Source organism: Giraffa tippelskirchi, chromosome 6 (assembly GCF_054371585.1).
Source record: "Giraffa tippelskirchi isolate mGirTip1 chromosome 6, T2T-mGirTip1v1.2.pri, whole genome shotgun sequence".
Taxonomy (NCBI): Eukaryota; Metazoa; Chordata; class Mammalia; order Artiodactyla; family Giraffidae; genus Giraffa; species Giraffa tippelskirchi.
Window position 1 is genome coordinate 99,309,564 of NC_137280.1, and position 22,740 is coordinate 99,332,303.

At 36.8% G+C, this 22,740-nt stretch overlaps 1 protein-coding gene across 14 annotated transcripts in view; it reads right to left on the reverse strand.

The window, feature by feature from the left end:
- CDC42SE2 (CDC42 small effector 2) overlaps positions 1-22,740 on the reverse strand; it is a 112,085-nt gene that overhangs the window by 79,479 nt on the left and 9,866 nt on the right. For 4 of the 14 annotated variants that reach the window (XM_081500271.1, XM_081500277.1, XM_081500265.1 and 1 more), the window contains exon 2: positions 7,369-7,450. The exons of the other annotated variants lie outside the window; for them this stretch is intronic. The gene's annotated coding sequence lies outside the window, so the exon portion shown is untranslated. The remainder of the gene's footprint in view (positions 1-7,368; positions 7,451-22,740) is intronic. 14 annotated transcript variants of the gene reach the window in all.

Consider the following 22,740-nt stretch of genomic DNA (forward strand, 5'->3'; position numbering starts at 1 on the left):
GGATCCTGCTGTGATTTATGTCGGAGAGTGTTTTGCCTATGTTTTCCTCTAGGAGTTTTATTGTTTCTGGTCTTACGTTTAGATCTTTAATCCATTTTGAGTTTATTTTTGTGTACGGTGTTAGGAAGTGTTCTAGTTTCATTCTTTTACAAGTGGTTGACCAGTTTTCCCAGCACCACTTGTTAAAGAGATTGTCTTTTCTCCATTGTATATTCTTGCCTCCTTTGTCGAAGATAAGGTGTCCATATGTGCGTGGGTTTATCTCTGGGCTTTCTATTTTGTTCCATTGATCTATATTTCTATCTTTGTGCCAATACCATACTGTCTTGATGACTGTGGCTTTGTAGTAGAGCCTGAAGTCAGGCAGGTTGATTCCTCCAGTTCCATTCTTCTTCCTCAAGATTGCTTTGGCTATTCGAGGTTTCTTATATTTCCATACAAATTGTGAGATGATTTGTTCTAGTTCTGTGAAAAATACCATTGGTAGCTTGATAGGGATTGCATTGAATCTGTAGATTGCTTTGGGTAGAATACTCATTTTCACTATATTAATTCTTCCAATCCATGAACACGGTATATTTCTCCATCTGTTTGTGTCCTCTTTGATTTCTTTCATCAGTGTTTTATAGTTTTCTATATATAAGTCTTTTGTTTCTTTAGGTAGATATATTCCTAAGTATTTTATTCTTTTTGATGCAGTGGTGAATGGTATTGTTTCCTTAATTTCTCTTTCTGTTTTCTCAATATTGGAGTATAGGAATGCAAGGGATTTCTGTGTGTTAATTTTATATCCTGCAACTTTACTATATTCATTGATCAACTCTAGTAATTTTCTAGTAGAGTCTTTAGGGTTTTCTATGTAGAGGATCATGTCATCTGCAAACAGTGAGAGTTTTACTTCTTCTTTTCCTATCTGTATTCCTTTTATTTCTTTTTCCGCTCTGATTGCTGTGGCCAAAACTTCCAAAACTATGTTGAATAGTAGTGGTGAAAGTGGGCATCCTTGCCTTGTTCCTGACTTTAGGGGAAATGCTTTCAATTTTTCACCATTGAGGATAATGTTTGCTGTGGGTTTGTCATATATAGCTTTTATTATGTTGAGATATGTTCCTTCTATTCCTGCTTTCTGGAGGGTTTTAATCATAAATGGATGCTGAATTTTGTCAAAGGCTTTTTCTGCATCTATTGAGATAACCATATGGTTTTTTTCTTTCAATTTGTTAATGTGGTGTATTACATTGATTTGCGGATGTTAAAAAAACCTTGCATTCCTGGGATAAAGCCCACTTGGTCATGATGTATGATCTTTTTAATATGATGTTGGATTCTGTTTGCTAGAATTTTATTAAGGATTTTTGCATCTATGTTCATCAGTGATATTGGCCTGTAGTTTTCCTTTTTTGTGACATCTTTGTCCGGTTTTGGAATTAGGGTGATGGTGGCCTCATAGAATGAGTTTGGAAGTTTACCATCTTCTGCAATTTTCTGGAAGAGTTTGAGTAGGATAGGTGTTAGCTCTTCTCTAAATTTTTGGTAGAATTCCGCTGTGAAGCCGTCTGGTCCTGGGCTTTTGTTTGCTGGAAGATTTCTGATTACAGTTTCGATTTCCGTGCTTGTGATGGGTCTCAGGTCTATTTTTAACCTAAAATATATATTTCTTCATTTATAGTCCTCCGAATAAACATATAAGCACTTAAAACAGTCAACAAACAACAGGTCTAAAATCCAACATGTCCAGGCTGAATTAGTAATCCCAAATCCACTGCTTTCTGACAGTCTTTCTCATTTCAGTAAACTGGACTGGAATCTTTGCAGTTTCGGTTCCAGACTCAAACCTCAAAGTCTTTATCGTATACTCTCCTTCATCCTCCCAAAATCATCAAAGTGGTTGATTCTCTAGACATATAATTTGAACAGATTCTAAGAGTCTCATAAAAACCATAAAAACAAACAGCAATTCCTCCCTCAGAATCAATTACCTTCTTGAAACTGCCTATAAATTCAACTATTTAAATAATGATAGCTTGAAATTTCAAGGTCCCATATTGTAAGGAATATTGAGTATTTCATAAAAAGAAAATACTGGGGATGCTACATATCAAAGTGACACAGTGCATTTTATAAGCTTATACATTTCTTCAAAGCTAAGCTGATAATGAACTGGGTCATTATGCTTAATTTGAATAATTAAGAAATCAGAAAGATGACCAGAGCTAATGGAATGAGTTTAGGAAGGTTACAGGATACAAAATCAATACTCAAAAATCAATTCTTTTCTATAGAACATTTGTTCACTTACTCCATATCCCAGCCATTACATTCCTAGGTATTTATCTAAGAAAAATTAAAGTGAATGTCCACAAAGCAGCTTTATTTTTAAGAGCCAAAAACTAGAAACTCATCTTTCCACCAACAGATGAGTAAATAAACAAAATATAAAGTCATTCAATGTAATACTACTTGCAATAAAAAATATTACACATTCATTGACATGAATGGATCTCAAAATTATTATGCTGAGAAGCCATATCGAGTATACAGTATAGAATTCATTTATATAAAATTCTAGAACCACAAGGGATAGAAAGCAGTTCAGCTGACTGCCTAGGAACAGGCAGGGTATGTGGCCAAGAGAAGAGGAAAGGACTACAAACAGCTGAAAAGAAACTTTTGCTGGATATATTTTTACTACATTGAGTGTGGTGATAGTTTGATAGGGGTGTGTGTGTGTGTGTGTGTGTATATAAATTAACCAAATGGCATACTTTCAATATATGTAATTCATTTTAAGATAAAGTAATTCATTGCAAGTTAGTAATTGGTAGCAAGACTGATTAATATGAAAAATAGAACTCTTTTAATGCATTAAGTTTGAAAATCATGGCCACATGTACACCTGAAACTAACACAACATTGTTAATCAACTACACTCCAATATAAAACTTTAAAAAATTTTTTGAAAGAAAGAAAATTACGGCCACAATCTTTTCTCTCTTCAGAAAATAACTCTTTCAAAAGTATAATATCTCATGCATGTAAGTCAATTAAGTTAGAACATATCCTCACACTGAACATAAAAAAAAACTCAAAATGACTTAAAAACTTAAATACAAGACACCAAAAACTTCTAGAAGAGAAGAGAGGCAAAACATTCTCTGACAGAAATCATACCGATATTCTCTTAGGTCAGTCTCCCAAGGCAATAGAAATAAAAGCAAACTAAATAAGCGGGACCTAGTCAAGCTTATAAGCTTTTGCATAGTACAAACAAAACAAAAAGACAATCTACAAACTGGGAGAAAATATTTGCAAATGATGTGACCGTTGAGGGCTTAATTTCCAAAATATATAAACAGCTCATACAACTCGACAACAACAAAAAACAAACAACTCAATAAAAAAAGGACAGATCTAAAAAGACATTTCTCCAAAGACATACAGATGGCCAATAGGCACATGAAAAGATGCTCAACATTGCTAATTATTAGAGAAATGCAAACCAAAATTACAATGGGGTATCACTTTGCACCAGTCAGAATGGCCATCATTAAAAACTCTACCAATAAAAGATGTTGGAAAGGGTGTGGAGAAAAGGGAACCTTACTACACTGTTGGTAGAAATGTAAATTGGTGCAGTCACTATGAAAAACAGTACAGAGGTTCCTTGAAAAATTAAAAACAGAACTACCATATGATCCAGCAATCCCATTCTTGAGCATATATCCAGACCCCTATGTTCACACCAGCACTACTCACAACAGCCAAGACACTGAAACAACCCAATGTCCACTGACAGGTGAATGGATAAAGATGATGTGGTATGTATATACAATGGAATATTACTTAGCCATAAAAATGAACAAAATGTCATATGCAGCAACATGGATGGACCCAGAGATTATCACACTAAGCAAAGTAAGTCAGAAAGAAAAACACAAATACCATATGATATCACTTACATGTGGAATCTAAAATACAACACAAGTGAACGTATCTAAGAAACAAAGAGACTCACAGTTACAGAGAACAGACTAGTGGTTGCCAAGGGGGAGGAGGGATGGGAGAGGGGAGGACTGAGAGTTCGGATCAGCAGACACCAACTATTATATATAGAATGAATAAACAGTAAGGTCCTACTGTACAGCACATGGAACTATATTCAATGCCCTGTGTAAGTCATAATGGAAAAGAATATGAAAAAGTATATATGTGTAACTGAACCACTTTGATGTACAGCAGAAATTAACGTAACATTGTAAATCAACTACACTTCAATAAGCAAGAAAATAGATCCTGGAGTCAAACTGTCAAAGTTTGAATTCTGGCTTTGCCACTTATTAGATGTGTTGACTTTAGGCAAGTTATTCACCATGCCTCACTTTGCTAAACTGTAAAACAGGGTATAATTCATAAGGCAATTTTGCAGTCTCAATTAGGTTAATACATGTAAAATGCCTGAAACACGGTCTGGCACAAAGTAAGCCCTCAGGAATGTGGACATCAGAGGGGAATGGGGTTTAACACATGATACAACATTACAAGAGTAATTTTCCTAGCAAGTCACAGGACATTTTTGAATACATATACAGATTCGCAGCAACTGCAGTATGATGTAGTGTTTAATAAGAGTTTACCTGTATTTTGTTTATGGTTAGTATTAAGCCATTTCATTATTTCCGATTTTGACTGCCATAGAGAACTGCAGGCAAAATATTTTACTTTCTTGAGAAAGTTTCATCAGCTATAAATGAGGACAATGCCACTTCAGAGAATTCTTGTAAGAATGAAATAACAGGTATCAAGTGTTTACACGCTTGGCACATGGTAGCTACAAACTGATACTATTTCATTATGCTATTATTGTATACAGGTCCATATATATAATATGTATACCATGTATAAGCACATTACAACTAGAGCATTACTAACTGTTCATCCAGTCCTTATTTGCTTAGATTGTCCCAGTTTACACAGGTTTTCACAAAGTAATTATTAAAAGCCACTCCTCTTTCTATCGCATTATGTCCCAGTTTAAGAGGATAAACTATCTCAGTATGTCCCAGTTTAGATGATAAATTATATGGTCACCCTAATATGTAACTAAAATACTTTCAAGATTTTCCTTCTGTCTAGATCTTCATCCTCTTAATGTGCCCTTATTCCCCTTTTAGGGGCATTAGCTCTTTGCTATTCAAAGAACCACCCACTTTACACACAAACACACACACACACACCACACTCTGCTCTTTGGTATTCAAAGCACCATCCACTTTACACACACACACTCTCTCTCTCTCTCTCTGGCTCTGGTCTCCTTATCCAAGTGACTGGTGACCTCAGTGCCTCAAGTCCCGCTCCCTCTCTGGTCTCATACTCCTCAGCAAGGACACATTTCCCAAAACCAATCTTTTTGAAATTCCTATCTGTTCTTCTAATCTGAATTCCAGATTCAAATTTAGAGACCCGGGATTTCCCTGGCAATCCAGTGGTTAATACTCTGTGCTTCCACTGCAGGGGTGGCAGTTCAATCCCTGGTCAGGGAAGTTAAGAACCCACATGCCAAGCTGTATGGTCAAAAAAAAAAAATTTAATTAAAAAAAATAGTAATACCTAGGAACCTAAAAACATCACCAAAGTATTAAAACTAGCGCTCTTTAGGGATATCTGCATTTTAACTCCTAGAGAGATGATACCTTAATCCAAAGTAGAAAATGTTTAATAACCTGAATTCCAGTTACTGTGACAGGTGAGTAGGGAAGATCATTTGAGGACCATTTTCTTTCCAAAAGTCAAAAAATTTAGGTGGGTTTCTACTAAATAAGTATGTCGTAAGTCTGGATTTCCTCCTTCTTTGCAGGTTCCCAAATAATCCAAAGACACCAAAGGCTGCAGCTCAAATACTAGACAACAGTTCTTGAGGGCTCTGGGGCTCCAGGGCCCTTCCTCTTTCGTGCTACAAACGCTCCCCTGGTTATTTCAGTCACTCCTGACTTCAACTACTATTTGGATACTGATGCAAGTCCTATCTCCAGCCCAAAGCTCTGCAGCCTCACATACCCAAATGTGTACAGCACTTCACTTCTGCCTCTAGCTTCACTGAACTCTGCTTCCTCCCCGCCAGTCCTCTACTCCATTCCCATTCAGCTCCCTCATCCACCCAGTTTCCCACACCAAAAACAAGGGTATTTATTATCCTTGCCTCCTGCCCTTCATTCTCTCCCTCCACAGCCAAGTAACCAAATTCTCTCAACTATTTTTCTAACCTATTTCTTCTCAACCCCAAAGCCACTAGCCAAGGTGTGGGCACCACCACTATGTCTAAAAAGTTCCATAATAATTGCTGACTGATCTCCTGGTTGCCTGTCTCAGTCTCTCCATTTCATTCCCATTTCAGCTGCTGCTGCTGCTAAGTCACTTCAGTCGTGTCCAACTCTGTGCGACCCCATAGACGGCAGCCCATCAGGCGCCTCGGTCCCCGGGATTCTCCAGGCAAGAACACTGGAATGGGTTGCCATTTCCTTCTCCAATGCATGAAAGTGAAAAGTGAAAGTGAAGTCGCTCAGTCGTGTCTGACTTTCCGCAATCCCATGGACTGCAGCCTACCAGGCTCCTCCGTCCATGGGATTTTCCAGGCAAGAGTACTCGAGTGGGTTGCCATTGCCTTCTCCGTCCATTTCAGCTAGAACGATCCTTCTAAAATCAATGTCTCATTGTGTTTTTTTTCCTACCTTTAATATGCCCTTTAATGACTCACCATTATCATTAACAGTTCAGTTCCTTAATATGATTTCCAAGGGCCTTTATGATTTGGTCCCCATTTTTGCCTTCAACCTCATTTACTGCCTCTTCAGTTCATAACTGTGCATTCAACCACTCTCAATTTCTTTTTGCTTCTCAAAAACACTAGGCTCACTCTCTCGCTCGTTCGCTTCTGGAGCATCATACTTGCTGACCACCTCCGCAGGACATACTCTTCCGAACTTGACATGGCCATCACTTCCTTTAGGAAGCCTTCTCCAACCCTCCAAACCTATGATGGGCACTCTTCCCATGTACCATGTGGGCAATTACACTGCAGAGTTTATCAATTCTGGCTGTACCTACAAACCAGGGAGGGAGGTATTACTTAGGCCCAGAATTTCAGATATAGAAGTTCAGGAATATGCCATCCTGTTTTGGGTGCCACATCTTCAGAGACATTAATAAACTAGAATGCATCCAGAGAAGAGAAAGCAGGGTGGCGAAGAGTCTGAAAATTATGTCACACAAGAGAGTTAGCCTAGGAAAAAGCACAGGGAAAGATACGACAGCCTTCAAATAATCGTGGGTCTTAGCATATAGCATGTGAAAAGAGAAAAAAAGACTTACTGTGGGTTGATTGTCAAAGAAGACGGATCAAGAGCCATTAACGTACAAGTTTCAGAGAGGCCTCCAAAAGATACTGGGTTGTCTAGAAAAGTAGTGAATTCAGTCACTAGAAGTTTTACAGATCAGGGACACTAAAAATATTCCTACATTTGAAACAATGTCAGACTAGACAATATCTAAAGACCAAACGAATCCTCAAGATTTTAAGACACCTAAATTCATAAACTATGTAAAACATGACTAGGTAGCAACTGAATTAAAGTACATTACTTAGCCCGCCCAAATAAGAATAACTTTCTAAGATGTGAGATTTAACTGCCTGTTTCATAAAAGAAAATCAGCTGCTGCTGCTGCGTCGCTTCAGTCGTGTCCGACTCTGTGCAACCCCATAGACAGCAGCCCACCAGGGTCCGCCGTCCCTGGGATTCTCCAGGCAAGAACACTGTAGTGGGTTGCCATTTCCTTCTCCAATGCAAGAAAGTGAAAAGTGAAAGTGAAGTCGTGTCCGACTCTTGGCGACCCCATGGACTGCAGCCTACCAGGCTCCTCCGTCCATGGGATTTTCCAGGCAAGAGTACTGGAGTGGGTTGCCATTAGGAATTATTAATCATAAAAATAACTAAATACATTGTTTTTCTATATTAATGAACTTTTTAAAGGAAAAAAATGAGACATTTTCAATTACAATGAAACAGAGTCTCCTTTCTCTTTAGACTCTGTGAAAAAAAAAAACAGAGACACCTAAATGCCAACTTGTCAATTTGTTTATACACAACACGTTCCTCCAAGGGTAAAATGGCATCAAAAAAGGCTTATTTGGGACATAGTAACTTTTAAAAAGATTCTGGAGGTTAACAAATATTTGGTTTCTGATATATACATGGGAAAGAGGGAAAGGCAAGGGAGAATGTTAAAGGTCTCCTAATGTTTCACAGAAGTGTAATGGCTATGGGTACAAGAAAAACTACTAAGAACAGAGTGGGGTGGGGGGAAACTTGTCCTTTCTGAAAAGGAAGCTATTTTTGCATAAGTGAGAATAAAAACGCCAAATAAGAATATAAGGTATTTATCCTCATGGTATGACTTTTTAAAAAAAGCACATAAAATGTCTAAATTAGTAACTCACTGTGATGTTTAACTCATTACTATTTATAATCTCCATACTCTCCTTTTAACACATAGGAAAACAATTTTATTTTCATTAAAACATCAGCTTCAATAAATGCACTCTTAAGCCTTTTTTCTCTCCATGAGAAGAGTAAAATAAGAGTAAGTAAGAGTAAAATAAACTGTAAACATGATCTTTCTATATAACTTTCCAAACACTTCTGCATATAAGAAAGGCTGTAACATGGAAGCAACCTACAGTGGGAAAGACTGCCATCTGCTATGGGTTGAAGTTTGCCCCATTCTCTCTCTAAGCCCACTCCCCCCCACCTCAAATATGTTGGGGTCCTAACCCCAAGTACCTCCGAATGTGACCTTATTTGGAAACAGGGTTGTTATGATGTCATACTGGAGTAGGGTGAGCCCCTAAATCCAGTATGATCAGTGTCATTATGAGAAGCTGGCCTTGTGAAGAAAACAAGACACACTAACAGAAAAACCACACACTGACATCAGAGGGTGAATTATGCAACTGCAAGCCTGGGGAACACCAAAGATTGCCAGCAACCCACCAGAGGCTAGGGCAAGGCAAGGAAGGGTTCTCCTACGGGTTTCAGGAGAAACATGGCCCAGCTGACGCACTCATTTTTGCCCTCCAGCCTCCACAAGGGTGAGAGAACAAGTTTCTGTGGTGCCTCACTGTGGAAACTCCAGGAAATAAATATAGCTTCCATTTGATTAGAAGAGTTTAAAAAGTCAAGAGAAATCTCAATGTTACAGTCATAATCACTGTAACTCATTACCCAACTAAAACAGGACTTGGCCTTCCTTTTGAACAGTCACCGTCAACAAGGTCTCCAGCTCATCACAGAAGTGAATGCACATTTCTATTAACTATCCCATTTACTCACCATCTAGGAAAGATGTCTATCCAGGCCACTTGGTTTTACAAATGTGTGTTGTTTTTCCATCGTCTTCTATTTGGACAGCTTTCCACGTACGTACTTTATATCTTAATCACTTATTTTGACTAGACAGTACAAATACATAGTAAAATGGAATATTTACACCCTCATTCTCCTGCCCACAAAACACCCTTCATTCCAAAGATGACCATTAATAGGTTATGTATCTTTCCTCTGAGATTCCATTCATTTAGAAAAACATATCATGAACCTGACAGACATCATGGTAACAATATTCTGTGTATCATTCTGCACCTTGTTTTTATTGCTTCATGAATCTGGAGATCATTCTGAATATGTAGGACTTAAATTATTTGCTGTGCAGTATTCCACTATATAGATACATAACACATTTAACCAATCTCATAGAGACGGATATCTAGATTGCTGCCAGTATTTCCAACAGTAATCACAAATGATGCTGTAATGGCTATCTCTTTATTTATTATTTTTCCACTGAGTCCTTTCTTTGCCATCCTTTTTTAAATGGCATTCCCTATTCCCTAGCCCGGCCCTCCCCATCTTGCTCCCATGCTTTCCTTTTTCCTCACAGTGCTTTAATTTTTGTTTGGCATTATAAATGCATTATATATAATGTATGTATTAAATACAACTCACTTATTTTCATTACCAACCACAATGTAGGGTCTTATGAAGAGACATATTTTTATTTTAGTTTGCAGCCGAACACCTAATACCTGAGGGACTGGCACATAGCTAAAGCAGTTAAGTGTTTATTGAATAACTGAATGTTTTTATTTAAGCCCACATAAGAAAAACACAGTGCTCACTTTGGGAGCACACAGATCAAAAAAAAAAAAAAAAAGAAAACACTACATAACTAAAAAGTACATCTTCCCTTCAAGGCAAAATAAGTCACAGTTCCCAAACTGATCAGTAACTTGTCCTGTTTATCTTGTATTAATTTTCCATAGTGTCAAGTGAAATTGTTACATTTTAGTTTGATTCAGACTTGATATACCCTGTGAACTTAACTGAGCCTATTTGACCAAGGATAATGTTTTTCTGCTCCTTCAGAATATTAACCCAAATAACAGGTACTTAATTGAGTCTGCTTCACTATATGTAGTGACCCTCCTACACTGACAATATCATTAACATGCAATTTCTTCTACCAGCTGTGCTTTTTCAGAAAGTGACTCAGTATGGTATTATTTCTGGTAAATGCAGAGGGGGCTGAAATCTCAACTTATCTTGAGAAAGTCAGGACATATTTAATTTGTCCCAATTGCCTTAATAAGGAATGAAGATGTGATACACCGCATCACTGTCTTGCAGAGAAGCACACAAGGGCCTAAAAGAATGACAAATTGACAAATTGTTCGTTGAGGATCGAAAGTTGGGGGGGGGGGGACTTCAAAGAAAAATAATAACAAACGGAAAATAGATTCTTAGCCATTTTTAGATTAAAATCTGACAAGTCTGCTGCTTGTACTATAAAAATCTCTCTAAAGGTTCAAGTGTTCAATATACAACTTTATAAGTATATATATTATTATTACTTACTACAAAGAAGTAGTAAATTTGAAAGAAGACCGGCAACCAATAGTTTATTCCAAGAGAATGCAGCAGACTGGTTTCCTAACAACTTTAATTCCACCCATTTCTGCACAAATACAACCAACCATGTCTGCAACCAAGAGCCAAATAACCCCTAAATCTAGCAAAGCAATCATTAGGAAGGTTCATGGGTATTGGGTCATGTTTATTACAATAGCAGCACTTTGAAAAGTTCTTTATGCTTAAGAGCAGAAGGGAAAACATGATATAAGAAACTGCAAGGTAACTTAGATGTAAACAACAATCTTAATCTTACATGTATTCTGAAAAATAATTCACGTATTTTTAAAAACAATTATGGCCCTATAACAATAACTTGGAGACTTTTGATGAGAAAAAGCAGTGTACTGACTGGACTGCTTATGAAGGCTTTCCCAACACCCAAAAGTTTTTATGCTGATACCTGCTTCCTTCTAATATGTTTAAGGTTTTCTTTTTTCATACTCATCTCTGGAAAATCAAAAATTCATCCTGCTGTCCAGTGTGAGGTAGAGATCCAGGTTCCTTTTTTCTTCTTCTCATTTTTCTATCTTAGCAATCTCTTCTGTGAGGTTCTGATTACTATGTTCACTGCTCCATGAGCTACTGTAAAAACTATCCTATCTCATCATAAAGGTCAATTATAAATTTGTCAAAGCTTTCAAGGCAAAATTTAAAAGTAAATGAGATAATTTACTCAGAAGGATAAACACACAACACCAATTAAAGCAGAAGATAACGCTGTTCCGCTAACTCAAGGGTCTGCAACCTAGTGCAAGGCGTGATACTTTCCAGGAGGTACACAGGCCTGGACAGCTTTAAGGAAATCAATCTCTAGATCTCCAACTCCCTCCTGTACCCTTTTCTAAAAATGATGTGCATCATTCATTCTCTTACCACCTTCCCTTTCACAGTAGCTCTCCCACGTTATAAAAGACAGTCATACTTCTTACTTGTCAGAAAGCTTAGTAAGGAATTTTGCCTCCAAGAAATTGCCAGGGCACCAAAGGGTTAACTGGGAGGATAAGGAAGAGTCTCATATAAGCAAAGCAAGAAATACTGAAAGAGATTCACAGTAAAAAACTCCTTACCTGATCAATCAATCAACGGCAAGACTCCTTACCTAATCAATCAGTGTTAGAATTCACAAGTGAAAGTAGTTATCCAGTGGCTGTTCAATGCAGAAACTGCCATTTCTATTAGAATTGAAAAAGTAGATATTTCTGACAAGAAAACATATCCACTTTGGCTGGTTTGACAACGAGGACTAACAAGTTTTATAGCAACATTTTCCATGAAAATGAGTAAGCAGACCTCACAAGGTCAAGGTTTTCGGCAAGTAGTATTTGTTTTTTGCAACGAACTCTGATACATATGGTATTTCAAGATCAAAACATGCACTGCCTAATTTTTCACAGAATTAGAATTAAAAATTTTATAATTTGTATGGAAACACAAACGGCCATGAATAGGCAAAGCAATCTTGAGGAGAAAAAAAAAAAAAAACGGAGCTGGAGAGTCAGGTTCCCTGACTTGAGACTATACAGTATATACTACAGTAATCAAGACAGTGTGGTACTGGCACAAAAACAGAAATACAAATCAACGGAAAAGGATAGAAAGTTCAGAGATAAATGTATGCACCTATGGTTAAAGGAAGTAAGAATATACAATGCAGAAAAGACAATCTCTTCAATAGGTAGTGTTAGGAAAACTGGACAGCTACACGTGAAAGAATAAAATCAGAATACTCGCTAACACCACTCGCTAACACCATCAGTTCAGTTCAGTTCAGTCGCTCAGTCGTCTCCCACTCTTTGCGACCCCGTGAATCGCAGCACGCCAGGCCTCCCTGTCCATCACTAACTCCTGGAGTTTACCCAAACTCATGTCCAACAAGTCAGTGAAGCCATCCAGCCATCTCATCCTCTGTTGTCCCCTTCTCCTCCTGCCCCCAATCCTTCCCAGTATCAGGGTCTTTTCCAATGAGTCAGCTCTTCGCATGATGTGGCCAAAGTATTGGAGTTTCAGCTTCAACATCAGTCCTTCCAATGAACACTCAGGATTGATCTTCTTTAGGATGGACTGGTTGGATCTCCTTGCAGTCCAAGGGACTCTCAAGAGTCTTCTCCAACACCATAGTTCAAAAGCATCAATTCTTCGGTGCTCAGCTTTCTTTATAGTCCAACTCTCACATCCATACATGACCACTGGAAAAATCATAGCCTTGACTAGACGGCCTTTGTTGCCAAAGTAACGTCTCTGCTTTTTAATATGCTGCCTAGGTTGGTCATAACTTTCCTTCCAAGGAGTAGGTGTCTTTTAATTTCATGGCTGCAATCACCATCTGCAGTGATTTTGGAGCCCCCAAAAATAAAGTCTGACACTATTTCCACTGTTTCCCCATCCATTTTCCATGAAGTGATGGGACCAGATGCCATGATCTTAGTTTTCTGAACGTTGAGCTTTAAGCCAACTTTTTCACTCTCCTCTCACTTTCATCAAGAGGGTTTTTATTTCCTCTTCACTTTCTGCCATAAGGGTGGTGTCATCTGAATATCTGAGGTTATTGATATTTCTCCCGGCAATCTTGATTCCAGCTTGTGCTTCCTCCAGCCCGGCGTTTCTCATGATGTACTCTGCATATAAGTCAAATAAGCAGGGTGACAATATACAGCCTTGACGTACTGCTTTTCCTATTTGGAACCAGTCTATTGTTCCAGTTCTAACTGTTGCTTCCTGACCTGCATACAGTTTTCTCAAGAGGCAGGTCAGGTGGTCTGGTAGTCCCATCTCTTTCATAATTTTCCACAGTTTACTGTGATCCACACAGTCAAAGGCTTTGGCATAGTCAATAAAGCAGAAATAGATGTTTTTCTGGAACTCTCTTGCTTTTTCAATGACTCAGCGGATGTTGACAATTTGATCCCTGGCTCCTCTGCCTTTTCTAAAACCAGCTTGAACATCTGGAAGTTCACGGTTCACGTATTGCTGAAGCCTGGCTTGGAGAATTTTGAGCATTACTTTACTAGCGTGTCTAACACCATACACAAAAATAAACTCAAAATGGACCAAAGACTGAAATGTAAAGTTGGATACTACAAAACTCTTAGAGGGAAACAAAGGCAGAACACTATTTGACATAAATTGCAGCAAGATCTCTTTTGATCTACCTCCAAGAGAAATGAAAACAAAAACAAAACAAAACAAAAAAATAGGACCTAATTGAACTTAAAAGCCTTTGCATAGCAAAGGAAACCATAAATAAAACGAAAAGACAACCCAGAGGATGGGTGAAAATGGGAGGAATTAACAAGGGATTAATCTCCAAAGTATACAAACAGCTCACACAGCTCAGTATTAAAAAACAAAAACAAAAAACAGTGCAATCAAAAAGTGGGTGGAAGATTAAACAGACATTTCTCCAAAGACATACAGATGGCCAAAAAGCGTATGAAAAGATGTTCAACAGCACTAATTATGAAAGAAATGCAAATCAAAAGCACATGAAAGTATAATTTCGTATCAATCAGAATGGCCATCAAAAAATCTACAAATAAAATATGCTGGAGAAGGTGTGACGATAATGTAAATTGGTACAACTGCTACGGAGAAGAGCAAAAAGTAAAAAACAAAGAACACTAAAATAGAACTGTATGTAATCCCACTCTTGGGCATATATCCAGAGAAAACATAACTTCAAAATGATACATGCACCCCGATGTTCACTGCAGCACTATTTACAATAGCCAGGATATGGATGCAAGCTAAATTCTTTCACAGAGGAACAAATAAAGATGGAGTACATTTATACAGTGGAATATCACTCAGCCATAAAAAAAGAACAAAATAATGCCATTTGCAACAGCATGAATGGACCTAGAGACTGTCAAACTCAGAGAAGTCAGTCAGAGGAAGACAAATACCATGGGTGTGGAAGCTGAAAAAATGGTACAAATGAACTTATTTACAAAGTATCAATAGAAACAGTCACAGTTGTCAAAAACACGCTTGTATTTTGTTTGTTTTTTGTATTTGTTATTTGGTTACCAAGAGGGAAACGGCAGTGGGAGGGATAAATTGGGAGACTGGGACTGACATATACACACTACTATATATAAAATGGATAACTAGTAAGGATCTACTGCATAGCACAAGGAACTCTCCTCAATATTCCCTAATGACACAGGTGGGGAAAAGACTGTTTACAAGAGAGTGAGTGAGTGAGTGAGTGAGTGAGTGAGTGAGTGAGTGTGTGTGTGTGTGTGTGTGTGTGTGTGTAAAAGACTGTTTACAAGAGAGTGAGTGTGTGTGTGTAAACTGATTCACTCTGGTACAGCAGAAACTAACACAACATTGTAAATCAACTATACTCCAATAAATTTTTTTTTTAAATGCACTGTCTGGACTTCCCTGCAGTCCAGCGGTTAAGACTCCAGGCTTCCAATGCAGGGGGCGTGGATTCAATCCCTGGTTGGGGAACTAAGATTCCTGTACGCTGAGTAGTGTGGCCAGTAAACAAATAAGTGTATAGCCTATATTTATCCTCCTCCTCCCCATTTTAGAAATAAAATTCACAAGGATTAAGAGTTATTCCACACTACAGTTATGAATTAAAAATTTGAAGTAATTATGAAGAATCAAAAGTTCTTTTAACAGTAGTCTGAAATGCTACAATATGATAATTACTGGATGAACAGTAACATTCCTAACATTGAGTGATCTTGCTTTTCTTGGCTCAACAAATTTGTATTAGTAACATACACAAGCTATAGCTATGGTTATTTTTTTCTAATGTTTCTTTTACTCTGATAAAGAAATACATGCTGTGAAAGGTATAGAAATACACTTTTTATTGTATATGGTGGAAATATAGAAATGTTTTAAAATTTGGTTATCACTCTCCCCCAGAGCTACAGACACTGAATAACAGTTGTACGTGTACAACCTTGTACCTATCGTAGCACTGACAACGGCTTCCCCTTGAAACTCTCCAAAATAAATAGATAGTACATGAGGTGTACCTAACTTAACCACTTCTCTTTACTAAAAATTTAAGTAATCTTCAATTTTATTCAATATAAATAATGCATCATTGAACATTTTTAGATTGAAAGCTTTTTTCAGGTTAAAAGAAACATGGTTGATCCACGCAAAGGAATAATATTCAGCTACAAAAAGGGATGAGGACTCACACATGAAAAACAAACATGAAATGAAAGAAGCCAGTTATAAAAAATGCAAATGGTACAATCACTTCGAAAAAGTTTAGTACCTCAAAATGTTAAACATCAAGTTACAATATAACCCAGCAATTCTACTCCTAAGTATACAACTAAGATAAATTAAAACATACATCCACACAAAGTTTGAAGTAAATACTCATAGCACTATTATTCATAATAGCCAAAATGGGGAAACAACCCAAATATCCATTAACTGATGAATGAATTAACAAAATGTGGTATAGATTCACACAAATGAGTAACATTCACCCATATCAGAGAATGAAGGGCTGATAAATGGTACAACAGAGATGAACCTTGAAACATTATGCTAAGTGAAAAAAGTCAAGCACAACAGCCCACAAACTGTATGAACTCACTTACATAAAATATCCATGCAAGGTAAATCCAGAAAGACAGAAAACGGATTAGTGGTTGTCACGGGCTGGGAGGAATGGGGAATGACTGCTAACTTCTTTCAGAAGTGATAAAAATATTCTAAAATTAGATAGTGGTGATGCATGCACAGAACCTACATATATATTTTTAAAAGGTGAATTATGATTTATAAATTACAATTCTGACACCAATTGCGATGTGAAGAAATCACCAACATCAAGCAATTCTCCAACACCAACTGGGGGTCATACAATTCACCTCAATTCTGACAATATCTACCTACAAATAGCATCACATCCTGTAAGTTAAGGGCTCAGTTCTGTAAGACCGCTCCCCTGCCCATCAGAAGCAAACTATAAATCCTGGTTGCCACTGTGCTTCTGAGCTTCCCATGAAACTCTTCGAAGGTTTGATTAATTTGCTAGATCCATTCACAAAATTCTGAGAAATACTTCTCTTACTAGACTACCAGCTTATTAAGAAAAAAAAAGGCATAATTCAAGAACAGTCCTGTGATACACTGGGCAAGTAATGGGGCAAGGGGCACAGGGTTTCCATGTTCTGAGGACTCCACGCACTCAGCACCTCCACGTGTTCACCAGCCAAGAAGTTCTTCGAATCCCATTTTTTCAGGTTTTTATTGAAGTTTCATTACATGGAAATTGACTGACTGAATCATGGCACTGGTGATTCAACCTCCAACCCCCTTCCTCTCCAGATCAGAGGGGTGTAGGACTGCAAGTTCCAACCCTCCTCTAATCACTTGTTCGGTTTCCCTGGCAACCAGTCCCCAACCTCACAAGCCTTTCAAAGTCATTCATTAACATAACAAAAGACACCTTACCGGCTCCCTCACTCTTGAAATCCCAATGGTTTTAGGATCTCAGTGCCAGAAACAGGGACTAAGACCAAATAAATATTTATTACAAATCACAATATCTGAATAAAGTTGTTACAAAAAAAGACATTAACATCCTCCCTAAAAAAAAAAAAAAAAGGTGGGGCGTTAAAGGAAGGTTACTTCCTGAGGGTTTATTCTTAGAGGCAGAAATACGACTAGCAAATACGATATTTGCCAAACTGTATTCACAAAGGGTTCTACAGATTTATGTTCTCTCTAGCAAAGTATTTAGTATCTATGTCACTGTACTGGGGTGAAAAAGCATCATTTCTTAAATCTTAAGTCTGAAAAAAAAGAGACTGGCTATTGATTATTATTAAAGTTGAACACTTCTTCCCTATTTCAGTCATATTTTTCTTTTGCAAAGGGTCAGCTGGTTAGTTGTTGGCCTTTAATATAGACATCTTTATGTACGCAACTGTTACACGTAAATATTTTTATTTCTCACTAAACAGAGAAATCAGTTACTTTCTTACCATTTTGGCCAGCAATAATTAACTCATCCTGAGTTCTACTTCAGCCTTTAACTTTAAAGTTTTCCTTGAAGTCAAAATACTTTTTTAAAAAGTTGCAATCATCACTCTCCCCCTCAAATAGGCAGACTGATGGGGCACTACAATGAGAGTCCACTTGATTACTTATATTTTCCTGAATGCAAATCACCTTTAAGGTAATTGTCCAAAGTGCCTTGCAGAGATACTTTCAAATAATACCGAGCAGTAAAAAGAAAAAACTATTAACACCTTCTACAGGCCAAAGTAGAAGTACTATATACTTCATTTAATTCTAACAAACCTACTATCCTCACTTAATCTAAAAAGAACATAAAAATCACCAAGGGTAAGATCCTGCCATTACAGCAAACATACGGCAAAGTTATGAATCAAACTGAGGTGTGCCTGATTCTAAAGTCCACATTCTTTGTGCCACTTTATAGCTTTTCCCAAGCTCACTGACTATCAGACAAGACTGAATACTAGTTCTGCCAATTACAATGTGACTTAACAATTTCTAAGCTTCCTCAGTGTATATGTACCATTTTTACAAAAACAAAGTCATTAGTCACAAAGTTAAAAATTGGAGGCTTAAAAATTCACTGTAAAATGGAACTTTTTAAAAATACCAATTTTTAAAACAGCGAGATGGAATAATTCTAAACACTTATCTTGAATTTATCAAGATTTCACAGTACCTTCTGACAAGCAAAGGTTCTTGCATATCCATTTACAAACACATGATCACTCAGTGAAAAACTGTTTTTTAGGGACTGACTGCCAATCTTCACTTTAGCCAATGAATGCATCATTTTTTCAGCAGAAAAAGCCACATCAACTACATTGCTTTTTAGTCTCCTTTAGCACATAAGAAATGTTTTCAGCAATATATGTACTATCCAGGAAGTAGCACCGTGCGGAGTAGCAGAAATGGCTACATTAGCTACCTAAGAGATGAAGACTTCAGGAGCTGGTGAGCAAGCAGTAACACAACACAGAACAGGACAAGGTTGAGAAGAATAAAAACGAACCAAGAAATCATCTACTCTGTGGTAACAGAAAAGTCATTTGAATTATACAACTCTTATAGGACCCTTCATTAGCTTTAAAAACTGCTACTTTAAGACCAAACCATCTACCTAACAAGACTAGGACTGATACCCAAAGAATACAACACACCAGTAACAATTACACAAAGATTTTCACATTCATGAAACAAAAAAATAACCTGAACATTAAAACAAGAATCCGTATACCAATATTTTCATTTTCTAAGAACTCATTCACTCATTTAAAAAGAGTAGCACTATCTAATGAAATTAGATGAAGTCCTTCAATAAATCACATTTTTCTTTTAAAATTATCTTAGTATTAAAGTATCAATATGATTTGGGACAAACCAAAAAATAGGAACTTATGTACAGCCCCCTACTTTATACTATGGCTATAATTAAAATAATTCTATTGTACATAGACTCATGTACTGTTTTCCTTAGCTGGTATAATACAATCAGGCTATTGTGCAATGGAAAGAGGGTTCTTAAGAAATAAATTAATGCTGAAATAATTCTTGTCCTGAGGTAACTTACTACATTCTACTCTCCATAAGCACCATTGTTTTCAATCACAACTTTAGTTTTACCCTGTATCAACAAAATTTCCACTTTGTAAGATCCTTTCAAACAAATAATAAAAAGTAATGCTTTTATAAAGATCACACTATTTGGTAAAGTATGACATTATAGAATAGTATATGTACTATAAGATCTTGCTTTTGTAGAAAAATACTTACTGTTGATTTGTCTGGAAGGACATTCGTCAAACCGTAACTAGTAGGTATCTTAGGCAGTTATGTTAACAAAGTAACAATTATCTCAGCAGTTATCTTAAGGATTATGGATGTGCTTTTATTTTTTAGATTTTATGTGTATTCTGATTTATCTGTATTAAACCCATTATTTTTTTTTAAAGCTTGTGCATAAGACAGAACAATCTAAATTAAAGAAACCTGTGAGCCACATTTTATTCAATACCACCAATTCAAACCCACATATTCAGAGTTAAGATAATGCAACTGTTACTCAAGAAATGTTACTGAAATCTCCTCAGTCAACAAGGTTCAGTTTTTAAACAATAAATTCCTTCAAACAGGAAAATGGTGCCTACAAGAGAGAAGTAACTTCATGTCTGTTTTTACAACTGGAGGTAAAGGTGGAAAATGGCTTGGGATGCCCAGGTAACTATAGATAAGGAAGACCATAGGGAAAAACTACTAACACTTAAGAAACAAGACAAAATAATTTCATTGATTTAGACACTGATTCGTAAAAGAAATCACAGAAGAGCAGAAAATAAATAAATTAGAAATAGTAAATACCTAGAGGATGATAATGGGAAAAAGAAAAAGCCAGAAAAAACTGAATGCCTGTGTATTTATGTAAATCATTCTGAAAAGCAAATTTAAAAAATTATCTAACAATTCATAACTCAAATTGAACCAACTCTGGTTTCTTCACCAGAAAAAGCATGCCTTTCAATGGATTAAGACTCAGTAGCAGAGCCAACAACACCCTCAGAGATGTCTCAAGACCTTCTGTGCCTGCTTTCGGAAAGAACTAGTTAAAAATGAGGTAAACAGCTAAGCAATTAATATATAAATAGCCAATTTTTACATGTTAAATCAATCTAGAAGTAATTGTCAGATGTGAAGGGAATGCAATTTTGAAAAAACACACAAGGTAAAGCACGGTAAAGCACAAAGGTAATTTTATTGGCTCACATGAAGAAAATATCTTTCAATTATATTATTTATAATAACTAGCTCCACTAAAATAATCCATAAGAAATTGCCAATATTCAAGCTTTTTTTCTAATCTATAAAAACAGCAATTTCATAGGGTCCCACTCAGTGGTCTAGTGACGGATATTTAACAACCATCTCTCTAGGGCAAAAAAGGCCCTGGTTTACAGCTTTTGCCCATTTTCCACTGTAGCCTGTCAATACACCATCACTGAACATGAAGCTGGAGAGACGCACACAATCACACCATCAGTTCACCAGCTCCAACACACCACTGGTTCCACCTAATGCTCTGATCAAAGGATCATCAGCATGGTTCCTAAAATTTTCTCCTTCTCTAAAACAAGCTGTTGCCTGAATTATCCGGTTTCCCACTTATGCTATGAAGAAAGTAAAACAGTGATGAGGGGGCAGGGGCTATTTTAAACTGAGCAGTGAGGAAATTATATTTAAGTGAGATGTTAAAGATAAGAGGCCAACCATAGGGGGAAGACTATTTCAGGCAGAGGAAACAACCCATGTAAAAGCCTTAATAAGGAAAGAACAAGCAGGACATGTTTAAGAAAACAAGCATTAACGTGGCAAGTACGTAGTGAGCAAAGATGAAATACTCCTGGGAGGGTGGCAGGGCTGCAGCATATACCCAGTGTGAGGTTTTATTTCCTGGATGAGTATTTCCTTGTATTTTACTCTGAGTAGACTGGAAGCACTTTCACACAGTAGTTGGATAAATGTTAAAAGAATGAATGAACGCATACATACTTTAATGAATCATTTTAACAATCCCTTATGAGACTCAGGTCAAAGCCTATTAATCTCATTACCCTTCTCAATATAATCATTCTGGTTACTTCACAATCTACATAGAACGTTATGAAGTTAAAGCAGTATAAATATGATGGGCCTCAACCTATGAATATAGCTGAAATAAATGTAGTGGTTAAGACTATCCATCAGTTCAGAAATAACTATCTTATTAATCCAAGATGGTTATTTCGTATGCGAAATACTAACATATGAATTCAGATAGCTAAAAGTATAGAATGACAAATTCAATACTGTAGGAAAACATTCGCTAGCATGTCATCTGAAATGACTTTACACAGTAGTTAAGTTTTTAAAAAATTTTAATAGTCATATGTGTTCTGCTGCTAAGTCGCTTCAGTCGTGTCCGACTCTGTGCGACCCCATCGACGGCAGCCCACCAGGCTCCCCCGTCCCTGGGATTCTCCAGGCAAGAACACTGGAGTGGGTTGCCATTTCCTTCTCCAGTGCATGAAAGGGAAAAGTGAAAGTGAAGTAGCTCAGTTGTGTCCGACTCTTTGCTACCCCATGGACTGCAGACTACCAGGCACCATGTGTGTTCATATAAATTATATTTTAATTTCATATTTAATGTGAAAGAAAAACAAAATACCAAACCTGATTTATAGATATTATTGTTTAGGTGTTAAAGTATGTAACAAGCATAAACAAGTTAAATTATACTTGCATACTAAAAAATCTGTAAAGATACAAACATGTATCTTTACACCTCTATGATCATGAAAATTAAGTCCGTATTATTAGCCACAGAACAATCTGTCAGACAAGACAATCAAGATAGAAATTACTATATATTACACAAAAACAGTTAAATAGTTAGACTGGTTTATAGGGAATATATGCTTGCACATAAAAAATTACTCATTCAGGAACACCTAAGCCACCTATCTCAATAATTTATTTAAAGGCTTTCTTTAAATCAATAGGAAATGAGACCTACAACTCAGAAAAAAAATTTTTTTTAAATCTTGTCTCATCAAAATGAAATAGTTTGCATATACTCTTGAACTCTCATTTCCTCCCTAAATAGCAGGTAAGTTGAAGTTTAAATATACTCAGTATCTTTCATTAAGAACACATATATACATATAGTATG